This window comes from Nymphalis io, chromosome 3 (genome assembly GCF_905147045.1).
Source record: "Nymphalis io chromosome 3, ilAglIoxx1.1, whole genome shotgun sequence".
In the NCBI taxonomy this organism is placed as follows: domain Eukaryota; kingdom Metazoa; phylum Arthropoda; class Insecta; order Lepidoptera; family Nymphalidae; genus Nymphalis; species Nymphalis io.
This window is the reverse complement of record NC_065890.1, coordinates 2927280-2947799: the sequence shown is the minus strand read 5'-3', so window position 1 is coordinate 2947799 and position 20520 is coordinate 2927280. Positions and strand designations below refer to the sequence as shown.

The window sequence follows — 20520 nt, the reverse complement described above, 5'->3', positions numbered from 1 at the left end:
AGCAAGTCGTGCCAGGGCGGAAAGGGCGCCACGCAGAGGGAAAAGACAAGGAAGGTGGCGACGAAAGGCCCGGTAGCCGCGTCTCCACGCACAGAGGCGGAGCCGATGGAGACCACGCAGTGATGGCCCTGCGCTGCCTCCAGGCCAATATCAACCACTCTGCCAGGGCTCAGGACCTCCTAGTCCAAAGCATGGCAGAGTGGCAGATCAACGTGGCGGTGGTATCGGAGCCCTATTTCGTTCCCTCGCGGGACGACTGGGTCTCCGACCACGAACGGGTCGTGGCCATCGTCGCCCCTGCGGTCGCTGGCGCTCCGGCCATCGAGGGTGTGGCCAGGGGCAGGGGGTGCGTGCTGGCCGTCGTCGGCGGTGTGACGGTCGTCGCCGTCTACGCCTCGCCCAGTCGGAGTCGGAGGTCGGGACTCTGATCGGGCAAGCGGCGCCCGCACCGGTGTTGGTCGTGGGGGACTTCAACGCCAAATCAACGGCTTGGGGTTCTCCTGTGGCCGATGCCCGGGGAGAGGTGCTCGAGGAGTGGGCGGTCTCGTTGGGGCTGGCGGTCCTCAACAGTGGGTCGGAGAGCACGTGCGTGCGGCGGCAGGGCGAATCGATCGTGGACATTACGTTCGCGTCCAACGCCCTGGCCCGCCGTGCTCAAAACTGGAGGGTCGAGACTGGCGTGGAGACACTGTCGGATCACCGATATATTCGGTTCGATGTCTCTGCGTCGGCTCGTTGGGATGTTCGGCCCACTGTTGTCGGAGGAACGGAAGGTCGTCCGCGTTGGTGCCTGGGCCGCCTCGACGGACAGTTGGCGAAGGAGGCGGCCATCGTCGAAGCTTGGGGGGCCGGTTCCGACCCGGTCCTCCGGATCGACCAGGAGGCCGACCGGATCGACGGCGCCCTGTCCCGAGTGTGCGACGCGGCGATGCCGAGGGCTAAGCCGCACCCGCAACGTCGGCGGGTGTACTGGTGGCGTCCGGAGCTCCGTCGGCTGCGCAAGGCGTGCGTGGCGGCACGGCGCCGTTACGTTCGGTGTAGGAGACGAAGGGTTCGTGATGACGACGCGGAGGGGGTTTTCTACACCGGATATAGGACCGCCTGCCAGGCCCTACAGAAGGCCATAGCACAGGCCAAAGAGGCGGCGTGGGAGGAATGGCTGGAGACGCTCAACGGCGATCCGTGGGGGCGTCCGTATCGGGTCGTGAGACAAAAGCTCCGACCCTGGGCTCCTCCGCTGACCAGCAGTCTCCAGCCGCAGCTCTTGGCGAGGGTTGTGGACACGCTCTTCCCCGAGCGGGGAGAGTTCGTGCCACCGGCCATGGTGCCGCCGGCGAGCAGGCCCCAAGAGGAGGACGACGGGTCACCGGTGACTCCGATCACCGAGGCGGAATTGCAGGCGGCTGTCATCAGACTAGGGTCGAAAAAGACAGCCCCTGGGCCCGACGGAATCCCCGGTCGAGCCCTGAAGATCGCGTCGGAGGAACTCGGCGAGAGCATGCGGCGCCTCTTCACCGCATGCCTGTCTCAGGGTAGGTTCCCGCGACGGTGGAAAACGGGCACGCTCGTTCTGATCCGCAAGGACGGGCGTCCGTCCGATCAGCCGTCAGCCTACCGCCCGATCGTGTTGCTCGACGAGGTGAGCAAGCTCTTCGAGCGGGTGCTCGCTGCCCGTCTCGTCGGCAGTATGGAGCCGGGACTCGACGAGCGGCAATACGGGTTCCGTCCCGGCCGCTCGACGCTCGACGCGATCGCCAGGGTGAGGGGCCTGGCCGAGGAGGAGGTGTCTCGGGGCGGGGTTGTGTTGGCAGTGTCGCTGGATATTTCCAATGCCTTCAACACGCTGCCCTGGGAAACGGTGATGGAGGCCCTGCGGTTCCGCGGTGTGCCGGGCTACCTGCGGCGTACCGTGGCCGATTACTTCTCGGGCAGGGCGGTGGCCTTCCCGACTGCGGACGGATGGGCCGTCAGGTCGTTATCGTGCGGTGTTCCGCAGGGGTCGGTACTAGGACCGCTCCTGTGGTGCATCGGCTACGACTGGGTGCTGCGCGGGGCCACGTTGCGGGGGGTCAGCGTCACGTGCTACGCTGACGACACCCTCGTGTCGACCCGCGGCAGTTCATACCGGGAGGCGGCCTATCGCGCCACGGCTGGGGTGGCGCACGTGGTCCACCGAATCCGCGCGTTGGGCCTCGAGGTGGCCCTACACAAATCCGAGGCCCTCGTCTTTCACGGGCCTCGGAACGCGCCACCTCCGGGGGCGGCGATAACGGTGGGCGGAACTTCCATCGCCGTCGGGTCGACGATGAAGTACCTGGGATTCGTGCTCGACGGCAGGTGGAAGTTCGAAGAGCACTTCCGGCGCTTGGCCCCAAAGTTGGTGGCTGCAGCCGGGGCGCTAGGGAGGATCCTCCCGAACGTGGGTGGGCCAGGAGGTGCCTGCAGGCGCTTGTACACCGGCGTCGTGCGCTCGATGGCGCTCTACGGGGCGCCGATATGGGCGGACGCTCTGAGCGCCCGTAACGTCGCCTCGCTGCGACGTCCGCAGCGAGCGATGGCGCTCAGAGCGGCTCGGGCGTACCGCACGGTGTCGTACACCGCGGCGTGCCTGCTCGCCGGAAGCCCGCCATGGGACCTCGAGGCCGAGGCTAACTCGAGGGTCTATTGGCGGATCAAGGCGGCAGTGAGAGCGGAGGAGAACCGGCCCCACCCACGTGAGGTTCGGACGTGGCGAGAGGAGGCCCGCGAGAGGGTATTCGCCGAGTGGTCGGAGAGACTGGGTGTCCCGGGTGCTAGCCGGGACCTCGTTGCGGCCATTCGGCCGGTGCTGAGGAAGTGGGTCGAGCGCAAGCACGGCCCACCCACGTATCACCTCACACAGCTTTTGACCGGCCACGGTTGTTTCGGCCGGTACCTGTGTGAGGTGGTCGGTAGGGAGCCGACGGTGGAGTGCCACCATTGTGGCGGAGGAGCCGTGGATACGGCGGAACACACGCGCGTAGAGTGCCCGGCTTGGGCGGAGCCTCGCGCGGTCCTATCCACGGCTGTAGGTGGGGACCTGTCGCTTCCGGCCGTCGTCGAGAAGATGGCCGGAAGCGAAGAGATCTGGGCGGCAGTGTCACGGTTCAGCGCATGTGTCATGTCGCAAAAGGAGGAGGCAGAGCGGGAGCGGGAGGACGACGTGGACTCGCTCCCGCAACGAAGAAGGAGACCTCTTCGACGGCGACGTGCCTTCGCAGGCCGGACGCTGCCGCAGAGTTAAGGTGTGGTTGGCGGCGGAGCCAGTTTGTTGATCCGCCGCGGGGCTTCAAGCCCTGCCGCCCAGCCTCCAGTGGCGGACTCGGGGGAGTCCGTCACGTAACAGGACGGAGGCACAGAGAGGAGGGAGGCGCGCCCCTAACATCCTGGCGCGCTCTCGAGATGGGTCGCCTTATGGCGACGACCGCTGGCGGGGTTGCGGTTGTAAGTCACAACGTTCCCGTGACCCCGCCGCCTTGCGGAGAGGCGGAAATCCGGGGAGGTTTTAGTGGGTAGGACGGTGGCCCTCTGCCCCGTGAGTCCCACATACCCGTCCCGGTCCCCCCGGACCGGGCGGCAGGCGTAAATGCCTTTCCTCCCCGAAAAAAAAAAAAAAAAAAAAAAAAAAAAAAAAGGTTAGGTTAGGTTAGGTTATATTGGGGTGCATGTCAGTCACCTCCACGTGGTGCACCCTGGGCAACGGGGTCGACCAGCAATCCGATGTTTTTCCGGAATGCTTGTCGATCGCGGCTGAGACTGACGCGGCGGAAGTGTCGCGGGCCGTTCCTGGGACTTCTCTGTTGCGCAGAGTTGACCAGCGAGCGGCTCCGTGGCAAATAGGAGGACTCCGGGGTACTTTTGGGCCGCCGGAGAGAGAGAGGAGGAGTTGGTCTCCGGAGTCCTTTCGGGCTGCCGGAGACAGGAGTAGAGGAGTAGAGGAGGAGGGAGAGGCAGGTTCGTCCAGTTTCGGTGTCGATGCTGGGCGGACAGACTTCGGTCACCGCCTTCTCGAACTCGTTTCCCCATCCAGGCGCCAGCCTGTGGTGCGACCGAGGGCCTTGCCTTCACCGGCCGGGTCGAGAGGAGAAAACCTCAATAAAAAACAACAGGTGGGTCGCTCACCCAAAGCGACGGCCGCAGGTGGGGTCGCGGTGGTGTGCTAACGCGTTCCCGTAACCCCGCCACCATGCGGTGAGAAGGAAACGAGGAGGTTTTAGTGGGTAGGACGATGGCCTTCTGCCCCGTGAGTCCCACATACCCGTCCCGGTCGTGTCCGGGCGGCAGGCGTAAATGCCTTTCCTCCTCGAAAAAAAAAAAAAAAAAGGTTAGGTTATATTTGATAGGTTATATTTGATAGGTTATATTTGATAGGAGGTCAAAATTATGTAACTAATGAATTTTAAATTAAATATTAATAATAAGTGTATTAGTTATAAATAAATAAACACTCATAAAACCAACTACATATGTAATAATATTAAATACGTACATGACTGAAATAGGTCATTGTTACTGCAACAGTTAAGGATGCAGTTAACTTAATTGTTTAGGGCGCTTGCATAATTTGTACATTTCATAATTATTACTATTTGATAGGGATTCATAGTGATGACTTTATTCCCGACAGATCATATAATCTAAGACACATGTTTTTTAAGATGAAATTTCAATTCTTGGCTATCCCTTCCGTTGCTTTTAAGTACGATGACCCTTCAATATTATATTACAAGTCATAGTTTAAATTAGCACTTATGTAATGTCAACAAAATATACAATCAATCAACAGCCAATCGTTGTTCACTGCTGAACATAGGCCTCTCCCAAGGTGCGCCAAAGCTCCCTGTCCTCCGCCTTCCGCATCCAGTTGGTGCCCGCCACCTTCTTAAGGTCGTCGGTCCACCTGGCTGGAGGGCGCCCTACGCTGCGCTTGCCGATTCGCGGTCTCCACTCTAGGACTCGTCTGCTCCAACGGCCATCGGTCCTACGACATACGTGACCAGCCCACTGCCACTTCAGCCTGCTAATTTTGCAAGCTATGTCGGTGACTCCGGTTCTTTTCCGGATAATCTCATTTCTGATCTTATCCTTCAAAGATACTCCGAGCATAGCTCGCTCCATAGCACGCTGAGCGACTTTGAATTTGTGGACTAGTCCCGCAGTTAGTGTCCACGTTTCGGCACCGTATGTCATGGCAGGTAAGACGCATTGGTTGAAGACTTTCGTCTTCAAACATTGCGGTATAGACGACTTGAGGACTTGACGAAGGTTGCCAAATGCTGCCCATCCCAAGCGAATTCTTCGATCGGCTTCATTCTCGAAGTTGTTCCTACCGACTTGTATTATCTGTCCTAGGTAGGTATATTCACTAACAACTTCGAGAGGTTTCCCCTCGACGTATATCGGTCCCGGCACGACATGCCTATTGAACATGACCTTGGTCTTGTCCAAGTTCATACCGAGACCGACACACCGGGAAGACTCGCCTAGGCTACGCAGCATTTCGGTGAGTTGTTCCAGCGACTCTGCTATGATGACGATATCGTCGGCAAATCGAAGGTGTGAGATGTACTCGCCGTTTACATTGACTCCATACATAGTCCAATCCAGCGTTTTGAAAACGTCTTCCAACGCGTTGGTGAACAGTTTCGGGGATATTACATCCCCCTGTCTCACCCCTCTGCGCAGTTGGATCGCCTTCGTCTTACAGTTCTGGATGTGGACAGTCATTGTAGCGGCGTTGTACAGACATCTCAGTACCTCGATATATCTCCAATCGATATGACATCTCTGCAATGAGTCGAGCACTGCCCAGGTTTCGATGGAGTCGAAGGCTTTCTCGTAGTCCACGAATGCCATACACAGCGGCTGATTGTACTCTTCGGTCTTCTGCACAATCTGCCGAACAGTATGGATGTGGTCCACGGTGCTGTAGCCTGATCGAAAGCCGGCTTGCTCTGGGGGCTGGAACTCGTCAAGTCGTCTGGCGAGACGGTTCGTGACGACTCTTGAGAACAGCTTATACACGTGACTCAGGAGGGAGATTGGTCTGTAGTTTTTCAAGAGGGTTTTATCACCTTTCTTGAAAAACAGTACCACCTCACTCCCGCTCCACGTTTCCGGGGTCTTGCCATGTTGGATGACGGAATTAAAGAGGCTTGCTAGCTCTTTCAGGACCGGGGTCCCGCCTGCCTTAAGCAACTCTGTTGTGATTCCGTCATCTCCCGGAGCTTTGTTGTTTTTAAGCTGTTCTAGAGCCGCCCAAATCTCTCCTTGGTCAACGACCGGGAGCTCCTCGGAGTAATGGCGCATAAGAGGGGCGCGCTGGTCTTCAATACTGATTCCCACGGGTTTATCCGATCTTGAAGAGAACAACTGCCCATAAAACCTCTCTACTTCTCCGATAATCTCAGGCCTAGAGGTAACGACCCCACCATTTTCAGTTTTAAGTTTTGTCAGACGCGGCCTCCCAAACTTGCGAGCGAACACTTTCGATCCCCGATTTTGCTCAATCGCAGCCTTGATGGCACGGGTATTGGAGCGTCGGAGATCGCGTCGCGTCAGCGTTTTTATTGTTCGGTTTAAGGCCTTATCTGACAAAAACGATGGTAGTTCTCGTCGTTTTCTCATGAGCTCGAGTGTCTCAGCAGAGAGTTTTGGTGCGTTGTCTCTTCTCTGTGGCGGAAAACACTTGTGGGATGTGTTTTGCAGTATTTTGACCAGCGTGTCGGTTCTCTCATCAATGCTGCTTATGGTTTCCAACGCGGTGAATTGATTTTGAAGTTCCATTTGGAACTTTTCGGAGCCTTGAGCAGCTTGGAGCATGGTAGGTCGGAGAGTAGACCTCATCATTCTCGATCTTTCGGCTTTTAAGTTGATATTTAGAGTGCCTCGAACCAAGCGGTGATCACTTCCGGTATTAAACCTGTTGATCACTGAAACATCTCTAAATATGTGCCTTTTATTCGAAATGATAAAGTCTATCTCGTTCCTTGTCACGTTATCGGGGCTTCGCCAGGTCCACCTCCTCTGAGGCTTTTTTTGAAAGAAAGAATTCATCAAAAAAAGCCCCTGCGCTTCGAGAAAGTTTACCAGCATTTGCCCCCTGTGATTTCTGCAGCCCAAGCCGTAAGGTCCGACTTTCGATTCACCGCTATCTTGTACTCCCACTTTAGCATTAAAGTCTCCCATAACAACATTGTAGTGGGCCCTCGAGGTGTCGTTGAGGGCCTTTGCGATGTCCTCGTACATCGCTTCGACCACATCATCAGAGTATGTCGAAGTTGGCGCATATACCTGTACAACCTTCAGGGAGTACCTGTCGGAAAGTTTTAGGACAAGGTACGCTACCCGGTTCGACACACTACTGATTTCCACAATGCTGCTAATGAGATCCTTTTTGACTAGAAAACCGACACCACCCTGGGAGAGGTTATCACCTTCGCGGAAGTAGAGTAAGTTACCGGACTCTAGAGTTATCGTGTCCTCCCCCTGTCTTCGGACTTCAGATAACCCCAGTATATGCCAGTTTATATGACTTAACTCTACTTCTAATTCGGCGAGGTGATGGTCCAGCCTCATCGAGCGTCCAACAAAATATACAAGACAATTATAAAAAAACACATGACGTCCGTTGTCAATCATGATGTGTGACCATAAAGTGTTAGAATATTTATAGAAATCCGAATTTGTTTTTATAACTTTTTTTTTTTTAAAACGTGTGTTCATTGAATTTGCCATAGTTATCGCCAACGTCCATACCACGTTGAATACACCGGTTCTCGTCCGATCACCGAAGTTAAGCAACGTCGGGCGCGTTCAGTACTTGGATGGGTGACCGCCTGGGAACACCGCGTGCCGTTGGCTTTTATTTTACGGACTTCTACGTAAGTTAGTATATTTTGCTTCCATATTAATTTATACGAGATTCTTTACGAGCTGCAAGTAAATCGGTCAAAGAATTAAACACGTGCAATTAACAGCATAATTTAAAAAGTCTAATACCTACAAGTAGTAAAACTATTTTTTCTGTTCAATTCTTAGGGTTAACTGTTATGGGTCCAATGACGGTCAACATTGCAGATTAATGGAGTTTTACCTACAAAGGCAATAAACATTTTTTTTTTTTAAAAACAATAACTATCCGGCCAGTATGCACTATGCATATAAAGAATTAGCGCGTTTGATTTTGTTTTGAAGTACTCGAATACAACATTTAAATAAATGTGTAGTTGTAATTGACTTCATGACCTTAAGAGGCCTTTCATAGGTAGAACATAGCGCAGTGGCAGCCTGGGGTCAGATACCTTAGCTTTTATCGCCATCTATGCTTTAGACCCATTTATATTTTATTCACAACTCAAGTTGCTAGATGTCACCCTTTTTTTTAATTCTCACTTGCGCCATCTATTATGTATTTTAGGAAATATAAATAGCCCGATGAGTAGCTGGAAACAGTGATGTCCGAATATTTGTATGGGATTGAGTATCTGTATTATATGATCTGTGGTTATGTTAACAAAATATAAAAGGCAATCAATTATTGCTCAAGATTTTAGCTTCCCTTAAATGTTAAACAAAAATGTTAATAAGCTAACATGTCTTATAACTAAAAGATAAAAAAGAGCATCCCTGGTATGTACAACGGTCACTAATAGATGTCGCTTATCAACTTTTTACTTTTTCTACATCCCGATGTCTAGATGTTTCATTCATAACATAAGTGATCTATTAAATGATTCTACAGTATCTCTGGTTTCCCATCAAAACGAATAAATCTTTCGCCTGTTACTAACGATATCCGTGGAGGGGTACACTCAAATGAGTCTTAGATATTTTTGACATTTCTGCTTCGGCGGGATTAATAATTACTTAGCAAACGATAGATAAATATAGGAGTCTGAATAACTATTTCATATTTTAATAGAAAAAAACCCCATATTTTCATTAATAGGAGATTAAATCACTTAATTCTTAATATTGCTTTTAAGTACGGTGACCCTAAAATATTAGAAGATTTTGGAAATTCGTTTTTGTGTTCATAACTATTAAAAAAAAAACAAATTAAAATACCAATGTTATTTGATACATTAAATATGCTTCAACAATCGCCAATTGTAGTGTACGTTTTAAAGTTATTTCTGATGGCAGGAAAATTATCAAACACATATCGCGATCGTAATATGTTATAAATATAACAATTGCAATAAATAATAAAATGTAAAAAACCCTACATTCGAAAAGACTCTTTCAAGAAAAACCGACGATTAGTCAGGTTTTTAAAGATAATATGCGGCTTAGCAATGTTACTTATTAGAACAGGGTTTACTCGTCCGGAATCGGATAGAATCTGCCGTTTGTCCCGACGTTTATTAAATTTATCCTTAACCGTTTCATTCCATGGATTGACTATGACTATGACTATGACTGTGGAAGGTTGGTATGGATTATTATATAACAGCTTTATTGTGTTTTTGTCGTTAGTTTTGTTATGTTAGCTTAGTTAGTTAACTTTGTTGTAGCTTAGCTAGTTAGTTAGTTGTTAGTTAGCTTTGTTATGTCTGATTTTAAGAATTAAGGTTAACTTTAATTTCATTTAATTCGAATTGAGTACAATCTTATGATTGTCAATTCATCATTCCTAGTATAGTCAAACAATTAAAATACATTTTATGATTACACTTATTAATTGTAAGTTTGGTTCACTATTTTTCATTGTGTAATCGCCAACGTCCATACCACGTTGAATACACCGGTTCTCGTCCGATCACCGAAGTTAAGCAACGTCGGGCGCGTTCAGTACTTGGATGGGTGACCGCCTGGGAACACCGCGTGCCGTTGGCTCTTTTATTGTGATATCGCATTTTTTTATTTTAAATTAAAAAGTAAGTTACTAAAAATTTATAATATTTCACAAACATTTAAAATACAAAAGTATAACTTTTTTATTTTAATTACTGGCTTCTATTACTGGCTATTTCCTTCAATTTCTATTTTGATTAAACTAAATGACGTCAATGAGATATGTCGAACACTGAGCACGAAAGACTCATTACCAATTCATTTGTTCCTATTTCGCATTCATAACGTTAGTTTGATAAAAGTGTTAAAATAAATATTTATTAGTCACAAATTATTGAAGTTCAATCTGGATTTAAACTATATTTCACTGCAGATAAAAAGGTATTCAAAGTTCATAGTCAAAAGATTGTCGATGATGGCGATTATCACATTAGTTTTAATTAGGCCATGAAAAATATACGCATCTTAATTGTAACAAACATTAAAACATTATATATGTTTCATTGGTTATGTATGAAAATATAATTAGATGAACTCTTGATCTCTTTGAAGATGGAAGCTATTATTGATAAGATGATGGTTTGTATTAAAATAAATATTAAACGTAATATTAGTCTTATTTATCTTGTTACAAATAATGTATTATTTCGCATTTCATGACAAGTCGCGATCGGTTCCATGGTGTAATGGTTAGCACTCTGGACTTTGAATCCAGCGATCCGAGTTCAAATCTCGGTGGAACCTGTTCTTTATTTTTAGTGAAAAAAGTGGTTAATTAGTTAAGAATAAGAGGGAAATATTTCACCGAATTTTCTTTATTTTATATTTGTTAACATTTAAATTATATTCGAAAATTTGAAAAAAACATTGGTTTGATTTTATAATTATGATAATAATCGTAGCTTTGAATTGATTACATTTTAATGCCTCGATTAAAATATTTTTTTACAGCCATTTTCAATATTTTTATTCGACGTAACCGAATAGACCTGTATAAAGATAAAAGAATATCGATTTATGCGATAAGAGAATCAAAAAACACCGCCCTAATACATTTTACTATTCAGCCAAATTTTCAATAACCGCACCTGTCCAACCTGTCAAATGACTAAAATAACCCTAAACACGTTACAAGTCCCGTTAACCCACTGAAGGCAAGGCTCCGGCCTCTTGGGCCCCGTAGGTTTTAATGAAAAAGCATCAAATTTCATAATTGACGAGAACGCGCCCCGCCCCTGTCTTCTGGGAGCCACAATTTATTAATCAGAAATAATAACTCACAGGTAATGTCGACGTCGCGACGTGAACCACTGATAAGTATCATGTCCGCTTGTAATCGGAAGGGTTAGGGCCGGTTACACTGTACTTTACTTTACTTATAGTTTTGTACACCACAAAGATAAATAAAAACTAAAAAGATGGATACAGCTTAAATAAAAGTAGCATACAATTTTGGCGACCTAATCGCTACATACAGACCTCTTCTATGCAACCAACGGTGTAAGTAAAATAAATACTGAATTATGTTTATTAAAATATTAATTTAGTTTTCATTGAACATGATAGGGTATTGAATGTTTTGTTTCACATAAATCACTTAACAATGTTCCTTAATTACGCTATTGTATACGGGCCGAGAAAGCCGAGATGGCCCAGTGGTTAGAACGCGTGAATCTTATCCGATGATCCTGGGTTCAAACCCGGGCAAGCACCACTGTATTTTCATGTGCTTAATTTGTGATTATAATTCATCTCGTGCTTAACGGTGAAGGAAAACATCGTGAGGAAACCTGCATGTGTCTCATTTCATTGAAATTCTGCCACATGTGTATTCTACCAACCCGCATTGGAGCAGCGTGGTGGAATAAGCTCCACAACCTTCTCCTCAAAAGGGAGAGGAGGCCTTAGCCCAGCAGTGGGACATTAACAGGCTGTTACTATACGGGCCTAGCGATGTAAAAATCCCAGGATCCGACCATCGTTTTACATATTGTTTTATTGTTTGCTTATCTGTTACGCTTTCACGGATAAATCACTGAACCGATTTTGATGAAATTTGATATTATTACTATCCAGACTACTACTAGGTACCACCCACTTATCTGATATTCTACCAAAAAACAGCAGTACTTTTTATTGTTGTGTTTCGATTTGAAGGGTGAGTGAGCTGGTGTAATTACAAGCACAAGGGACATAACATCTTAGTTCCTAAAGTTGGTGGTAGTAACGAATTAAGCGATGGTTAACATTTATTACAATGCCAATGTCTATGGGCGTTGGTGACCACTTACCATCAGGTAGCCCATATGCTCGTCCATACTATAAAAAAAAAAACAAAAAGCCAACGGCACGCGGTGTTCCCAGGCGGTCACCCATCCAAGTACTGAACGCGCCCGACGTTGCTTAACTTCGGTGATCGGACGAGAACCGGTGTATTCAACGTGGTATGGACGTTGGCGATAGCCAATCTAAAAATAGTGAACTTACAACTAAGTCTAAAATTTATTTTTATTTTAAGACTCCATTAAGAACGTTGAATTACCATTCAACGTTCTATTTGATACGAATTAAAACAATAAAGTTAAACTAACACCTAAAAACATACATTGATATTAAGGTGTTGTATATGACATAACAACCTTAACCATCATTATGGATCATGGGTTCTACTTATGTCCTGTTATTACAATGACTTACTCACAAAACAACAACAATACAACAAAAAGAAATGTTCGACGATAGAATGATAAATAATTCCTGCAGAAATAACTTTAATTGCATGGCGCATTGGCAATGTAAGCGATGGTTAACATTTCTTACTTTGCCAATATCTATGGGTGCTGGTGACAACTTACCATCAGGTGGCCCATTGGCTCGTCCGCTTACATATAATATAAAAATATATATTTAATTGCTTTTTAATAGTTTATTTATATTGTTGAGTTAATTTTTATATTTAAAGAATAGCTAATCTTTACATAGCCTTATGAAATTATTATAATTAGAGAGGAAATCAATACTATTTAATGTCTGATAAGATACTAAAAATTTTACTGGTGGTAGAGCTTTGCAAGCTCGTCTGGATAGGTACCACCCACTCATCAGATATTCTATCGCAAAACAGCAATACTTGGTATTGTTGTGTTCCGTTTTGAAGGGCGAGTGAGTCAGTGAAATTACAGGCACAAGGGACATAACATCTAAGTTCGCAAGGTTGGTGGCACATTGGTGATGTAAGCGATGGTTAACATTTCTTACAATGCCAATCTTTATGGGCGTTGGTGACCACTTACCATCAGGTGGCCCATATGCTCGTCCGCCTTCCTATTCTATATAAAAAAATATCGTTATTTTGGCATGATCATCGTGAAATATGTCTTTTTAAATATTTAATAATGAGAGCTGTTTTAAAAAAAAAACTGTTTTTAATTTTTTTTCCTCCTAAATATCCTATATGAACTTAAACAAATTTATTAAAACTTCTATTTTTTTTTTTATTATTTTAACTTAACTTTTTTTTTTATGTAACTTAGTGGTGTAATATATTCCGGATATAGTTGTAATCTATTGTTTTGTCATGCGTAATATCATATAATTAGAATTGTATTTAATTATTAATTTTATTTCATGTGTATTATATATTATAACTATTGTTACTTCTGTTTGATGTTCGGAATAAATAAACAAATAAAAAATATATATTTGTAAATATAACAATAATTTAAACAACTGCTATTTTTATTAAATTGAGATGTTTGTAAACAAAATAGGCAGGATAGATCTTAGTGGTTTCGGGTCGTGACATATCATTCGCCATTGCAGGTTTCTCGTTTCCCTAATGTATGTTTCATTACCACACACAATATGAATCACGATATTTATATTTAACATCGGTTTCGATCGACTTACATTCCATAACAGCCTGTGAATGTCCCACTGCTGGGCTAAAGGCCTCTTCTCTTTTTGAGGAGAAGGTTTGGAGATTATTCCACCACGCTGCTCCAATGCGGGTGGACTAATCTGGTGGACTTACTTTCGTTAACAGTTAATTAAACTGTGTTTCGAATTGTTAAACTAGCTTACATAGATTTCAAGCCGCGACACGCTAGCGGTCCCTTGAGACCGTCAGCGGAAGAGTTAGCATTTTTTAATTAAAGTAATCAGTTAATACGTAAGGCGCGCCACTGAATGCGCCTCCGAAATGTTTTATTATAAAACTAATGGACACCGTTTCAAGTTTCAAGTTAGGTGCCTTGGGGACTCGCGTGCCTTGCGTCAAGGATACAAAGCCTGTAAATGTTTTAATTAGGTCATTTCGATATGATTTCATATGTCTTTTTTGTTTACAAGCGGTCGGGTGAAGTTAAAGTTTTATTATTGGTAACGATTTTTTTTATAAATTGTATGACGTAGGTATACAATGCTGATGTGATGAAACGGCGCAAAAACGTACTTATTCATATACTTATTTATGGAGTTAGAAACTGACTTACAAACAATCCCTATAGCGTAATGGTTAGATCGCGTGAATCTTAACCGATGATCGTGATCTCACACCCGGGCAAGCACCACTGAATTTTCATGTGCTTAATTTGTGTTTATAATTCATTTCGTGCTTGACGGTGAAGTAAAACATCGTGAGGAAACCTGCATGTGTCTAATTTCATTGAAATTCTGCCACATATGTTTTCTACCAACTCGTATTGGAGCAGCGTGGTGGAGTAAGCTTCAAAACATTCTCCTCAAAAGGGACAGGAGACCTTAGCCTAGCAGTGGAATATTAATAGGCTGCTACTCTTACTGTTGTAAATCTGAAAGCTAAATCAAATCACCGCCTTAGTTATGCCTTGTAAAAATAAAACAAAATAAAAAAGGATACAAAAATTGTGTGAATGGTAGTTAGAAATAGAGCTTGAGTTAAGGCCTCCTTTTGAGGACATATTTTGAAACTTATTACACCATGCAAATTTTCACCCGACACATTTTCGTTCTCATGAGCCGAGATGGCCCAGTGGTAAGAACGCTTGAATCTTAACCGATGATAGTGGGTTCAAACCCGGGCAAGCACCACTGAATTTTCATGTGCTTCATTTGTGATTATAATTCATCTCGTACTTTACGGTGAAGGAAAACATCGTGAGGAAACCTGTATGTGTCTAATTTCACTGAAATTCTGCCACATGTGTATTCCACCAATCCGCATTGGAGCAGCGTGGTGGAATAAGCTTCAAACCTTCTCCTCAAAAAAGAAGAGAAAAGGCCTTTAGCCCAGCAGTAGGACGTTTACAAGTTGTTACATGTTCGTTTGTTCATTTACCGCCGAGCACGACAATTTTTAAGGATGTTTACTTGGTCATACAACTTTGTGCAAAACCATCTGAGTAGCTACCACCCACTCATAAGATATTATACCACCACACAGCAAAACTTTGTATTGTCGCGTTCCGGTTTGATGTGGTAAGGTTGGTAGCTTAATAATAAATATAATAATATTTCTTACAGCGCTAATGTATTTAATAAAAATATGTGAGTGTTCAATGGTCCTTGCCTGGCCTTTACCTTTAAATATTAGGGAGTCAAGTTTCTAGTGCTCCAGTCAGTTAGCTAACATGACATGGTCATTATGTAATGTTAAATTAAAACAGTGTGAATGTTATACCCATGTGTAAACCGACATTACTTAACATATTTCATATAGTCATTATAAGTTGTATAAAATTCTCCCAGTTGTTGAATTATATGTATTAAATTATAGATTTTTGTTAATGTAATAGATACTTCTTCGTTCGAGGTCTTTATAAATGAATTAAGAATATGATATTGTAATTTTGAAATTATACGATAAGGCATGTTGACGTATTGTAATTGCTGTTTTTAAGAGAGAAAGAAGGAGAAATATAATAATTGTAAATTGATCTTTTTGAAAATTATTTAGTTTCCGAAACCCTGATGTTGTGGCTATATATGTAATAAAACAGTGTGTAAGGTCCTTGACAGTAGCTTACTTAACAGCGATGTTTATGACTGTTACGTTTGTCACAAAAAGGTTTTTCAGCAATACATAATATAGGTGTCATATAATATATGTTACGATCAAAGTCACTTAAAGGTGTTTCGTGAAAGTTCTAAAGATTAATCGTTAGGTCTCTGTTAATTAGACTAATTCTCTACTGGAAACCCTTAAGGAATAGAAAATAACGGTGCATTTACACGTGGCCAATAGCCGAGTCAATCCACTAAGCCAAGACATTAAACCAGTTGAATGAAAAGTGCAATATAATTTACACGTGAAGCTAGACACGAGGCCTCCTACTGTTTTGTTCTAAAAATCGTTATTTTCAAACCAATAAAGTGGTTTGTCTCTATTTAGACGAAGTGAATATTAAATTGGCTCGGGCTTATTATTACTATTTATTGGTGGTAGAGTTTTGTGCAAGCTCGTCTGGGTAGGTTACTACCCACTCATGAGATATTCTACAGGAAAACAGCAGTATTTGCTATTGTTGTGTTCCGGTTTGAAGGGTGAGTGAGCCAGTGTAATTCCAGGCACAAGGGACGTAACATCTTAGTTCCCATGGTTGGTGGCGCATTGGCGATGTAAGCGATGGTTAACATTTCCAATTTGCCAATGTCTATGGGCGTTGGTGACCACTTACCATGCTACGGCTATATATGCTCGGCCGTCTAACTATATTATAAAAAAAAAAAAACATTATAACTGTGTCGTCACGATTCTATAACTATATATACAAAGATACTACGCCCGTTATAACGTTTTTTATTAATACCTAATACACCCATACAATAATGCCGTTTTTTATTTAATCAAGTTTTAATTCAATAATTGATTTATCACATAAGAGATTAAATTTATATTAACCGTCATACGGTTCCATGGTGTAATGGTTAGCACTCTGGACTTTGAATCCAGCGATCCGAGTTCAAATCTCGGTGGAACCTTTATTTTACACCTCAACTACCTTAATTATTTTAACAAAAGTTAAATTGTGTCATTTAATTTACCATTTTTATTTCACTGTTTTTTAATTTATTATTTTTATTTCACTGTTGACAGTGTGGGAACACCGCGTGTCGTTGGCTTTTTGCTTTTGTAATTGTTCCGGGTTTTCTTTCTGTGTATATAGTTCCGTGTATATATTAATCCAATCGCCAACGTCCATACCACGTTGAATACACCGGTTCTCGTCCGATCACCGAAGTTAAGCAACGTCGGGCGCGTTCAGTACTTGGATGGGTGACCGCCTGGGAACACCGCGTGCCGTTGGCTTTTTGCTTATGTAAAATTTTAATTCCGTGTTTTCTTTCTGTAAATATGGTACGGTGTATATATTAATTCAATCGCCAACGTCCATACCACGTGACAGCCTTTTTTTTTCCTTGGAAAAACACATTTATGTGTTTCTCCCACATGAGGTTGGGGGGTATGTGGGACTCGCCGGCGCTGAAAGCGCCGGAATAGCCACTAATAAACCAGCGGTACCTACTCCGTCTTGTCGGGGGACGTCACGGGATCGCTTGCGTAAACTACCGTGCCGATGGGTGACCACCTGGGAACACCGCGTGCCGTTGGCTTTTTGCTTATGTAAAATTTTAATTCCGTGAGCTCTGACAGTAAATAGAGTACAATGTATTTACTTTTAAAAAGTATTATTTCGAACTAAAAAACAACCAAATGAAGTATGTTAGCCACTTAATTAAAAAGTATTGATTACAGGTTGAGGTTTTTGTAGTACTGTCAAGTAATGTAACTAAGAGTAAATATTTCTTAAAATAAGGTATAAAAATCGTGATGGCCCAGTGGTTAGAACACATTTATCATCTTAACAGATGATTCAAGCTCGGGCAAGCACCAATAACTTTCATGTGCGTCATTTGTGTTTATAATTCATTTCGTGCTTGGCGGGGAAAGAAAACATCATCATTATCAACCAATTCGAATTGTATGCATAAGTAGCGTGGTGGAGTAAGCTCAAAACTTCTTCTCAAAAAGGAGTGGAAGCCTTAGGTCAGCAGTAGGACATGTACATCCTGTTATCATACTTTTTTACTAATAAATGAGGAGGCGTTTTTTGTAATATCTAACTGAAAAACTACTTAAGGAACATAAAACTTATACCAAAAGATGCATCTCGTTTCTGAGAAAGTCTTAATACATAATATTGTTATATAAATAGCTGCGCTCCGCAGTTTCACCCGATTTAAATTTAGAATATTATCGTCACAAGCGTGAATTTCATGTTTATGTATGTTTTTGTTATATATTTATATTTTAGTTTATGTAGCGTGTTCTATAACGAGAAATTGTAGAGAGCATATTTGATTTGGTAGAGCTCGATTGATATTTGTTGTATTACAAATATGGCAAATAAATCAAATAATATTATGTATTTATTATGGTTTTATGTTCACATCAAAGAAGACCGCTTACACTTGGTTAAGTTGCACCGCTCTCGCGTTAATTATAATGTGAATAAGCAAATCCTTTGGCTTATTTGAGTTTTTGCGAATTCTGTATATTTGATTCTTTCTCTACAGGCTTTTAACTTCGCTTCTTCACAAGGAAAAATAAAGAAATTCCTCACATATATCTATTCGGACTTAATCTTATCTGTTTGTTTTTTTTAATGATTTTTTCTTAGTTTATTTGTTCAAGTAAAAGTATAATCATATTGCTTTGTTTAAATTAAGAATATCTTATGTAGCAGTCGTGGCCGAGCGGTTAAGGCGTCTGACTAGAAATCAGATTCCCTCTGGGAGCGTAGGTTCGAATCCTACCGACTGCGATTATTTTTAAAGGACTAAATTTTTGTTAATTTGAATGAATGTATTCTAATATTCGTATTCTGGAATTCGGGATTTGATGTCATATAAGAGGCTACAGGATCGGGAGCGTGTTTAGTAGAACTCACTAAGCCGGGGGTAAACGCTCTTGAGTTCTTTTCATCTAGGGGTCCTAATCGTCTCTATTTTTATATTCAAGGCAGCGTTACAGCATTCAGGGAAAGTCTTCTCAGGAGGGATTTCGATCCCACCGCACTAGATAATGGGTGCATAATAAAAAAAGCATTTTTGGTATTCACATTGACCATGGCCAAAAATATTTTAGACTTAGTTGTATATTTGGTTCATTATTTTGAAGTTATCACTCGCCAACGTCCATACCACGTTGAATACACCGGTTCTCGTCCGATCACCGAAGAAGAAACGTCGGGCGCGTTCAGTACTTGGATGGGTGACTGCCTGGGAACACCGCGTGTCATTGGCTTTTTATACACTTTTTTTATTCACCATATAAATAAGAAATAATATTATATAATTTATAAGCACTTTGATCAATTAAGTACACTACGTCATGGACTTTTAAGACCAGTCTAATATAGATTAATTCAGATTAACTCTCTACTTTTAATTATACAATAATTTCAAAGCCGATTTTCTGACAGAATTATTGCCGCCTTGAAAATTGGAGAAGTATTGGTGTTAACAACGTGGAACTAACGTTTGCATAACAATCTTTATTAATGTTCATACATATTTAAATATTAGATAGTCAATTTCGTTGTTCGATATATATATCAGCTTTCCATTATATACAGTTCATGATTTATAAAACCATATCTATGTACATAGTATCTGTTTCTAAATATACTTTAGTAAAGTTCTTAACAAAAGAGATATTTCCGTAGAAAGAGAAAAAGCAGTACGGATATGACATAGACTCGTAGTAAAGAGGTACATTAAAAATTTTCACATTTAGAATATCGATAAAAATACGCAGTCGGTAGGATTCGAACCTACGCTCCCAGAGGGAATCTGATTTCTAGTCAGACGCCTTAACCGCTCGGCCACGACTGCCTTACAAGTTTTCATAAATTTTATATTTCATTATTATATTAAAATACTACACTTTGTACATGTGGAAAATTAGAATAGTGTCGTAATTGGTCATGTAATTTTCTTCATTTAATTTCGATTCGAAAAAAATATTTATTGAAATGTTCAAATGAAGAGAATATAGAATTTTGCGGGTCATTGAAGGTCAGAAGCAAAAAACCGGGAGGAGTCATCTGAAAATGTCTGACGTCAGTATCGTAGAGAAAGCGAGACAGTTTAGTGACTACCTGGTATAGTCAGAAACTACATTTGACCTTCCAAAAAGAACTGTTTTACGTCAAAAACCAAAAAAAATAATGCGTATATAAAATAATGAACGAACTGAAACTATACTAAGGCAATGGGCTAAACAGTAAGACAATAGTATTAAACAAAATGACATGACACTTCTATCGATACTTATGAGAGAGGCACGTGGTAGGTACTCGTACTACAAACTAGTTTATTTCGGTTTTTGAGACATATTACACAACTACAAACGTGAAAACGTCTCCAAGCTGATTTACCTGTATTGAAATATGTTTTGATTTGATTGAATCTATGGCAATGAAAATATGTTTGTCGTATTACGATTTCAATAGTGCTAAACTGATAACGTGTGTTTGTACAAGTGTTTAACGTAAATGTAAAACGATTATAGTTTTAAAGCGACATCTTATAATGTCGACATATAATACGGTTCCATGGTGTAACGGTTAGCACTCTGGACTTTGAATCCAGCGATCCGAGTTCAAATCTCGGTGGAACCTGTTCTTTTGAACTACTTAACTTATAAAGTTGTTGATATTT

General features: G+C 42.9%; 10 non-coding genes and 1 pseudogene across 10 annotated transcripts; 9 read left to right on the top strand and 2 right to left on the bottom strand.

Moving 5' to 3' along the window:
* The first annotated feature begins 7762 nt into the window (after window positions 1-7762).
* Window positions 7763-7881, top strand: LOC126781480 (5S ribosomal RNA). The gene has a single exon (XR_007670647.1). It is a non-coding gene; the product is annotated as a 5S ribosomal RNA (ribosomal RNA).
* Window positions 7882-8761: 880 nt separating this feature from the next.
* Window positions 8762-8877, top strand: LOC126781473 (U5 spliceosomal RNA). Its single transcript, XR_007670640.1, has one exon. It is a non-coding gene; the product is annotated as a U5 spliceosomal RNA (small nuclear RNA).
* Window positions 8878-9739: 862 nt separating this feature from the next.
* Window positions 9740-9858, top strand: LOC126781479 (5S ribosomal RNA). Its single transcript, XR_007670646.1, has one exon. It is a non-coding gene; the product is annotated as a 5S ribosomal RNA (ribosomal RNA).
* Window positions 9859-10488: 630 nt separating this feature from the next.
* Window positions 10489-10560, top strand: Trnaq-uug (transfer RNA glutamine (anticodon UUG)). The gene has a single exon. It is a non-coding gene; the product is annotated as a tRNA-Gln (tRNA).
* Window positions 10561-12155: 1595 nt separating this feature from the next.
* LOC126781478 (5S ribosomal RNA) lies at window positions 12156-12274 on the bottom strand. The gene has a single exon (XR_007670645.1). It is a non-coding gene; the product is annotated as a 5S ribosomal RNA (ribosomal RNA).
* A 4430-nt stretch (window positions 12275-16704) lies between these two features.
* On the top strand, window positions 16705-16776 carry Trnaq-uug (transfer RNA glutamine (anticodon UUG)). The gene has a single exon. It is a non-coding gene; the product is annotated as a tRNA-Gln (tRNA).
* A 209-nt stretch (window positions 16777-16985) lies between these two features.
* LOC126781477 (5S ribosomal RNA) lies at window positions 16986-17104 on the top strand. Its single transcript, XR_007670644.1, has one exon. It is a non-coding gene; the product is annotated as a 5S ribosomal RNA (ribosomal RNA).
* Window positions 17105-18538: 1434 nt separating this feature from the next.
* Window positions 18539-18620, top strand: Trnas-aga (transfer RNA serine (anticodon AGA)). The gene has a single exon. It is a non-coding gene; the product is annotated as a tRNA-Ser (tRNA).
* A 365-nt stretch (window positions 18621-18985) lies between these two features.
* On the top strand, window positions 18986-19102 carry LOC126781506 (5S ribosomal RNA; annotated as a pseudogene).
* A 508-nt stretch (window positions 19103-19610) lies between these two features.
* Trnas-aga (transfer RNA serine (anticodon AGA)) lies at window positions 19611-19692 on the bottom strand. The gene has a single exon. It is a non-coding gene; the product is annotated as a tRNA-Ser (tRNA).
* Window positions 19693-20408: 716 nt separating this feature from the next.
* Trnaq-uug (transfer RNA glutamine (anticodon UUG)) lies at window positions 20409-20480 on the top strand. Its single transcript has one exon. It is a non-coding gene; the product is annotated as a tRNA-Gln (tRNA).
* The last annotated feature ends 40 nt before the right edge of the window (window positions 20481-20520 follow it).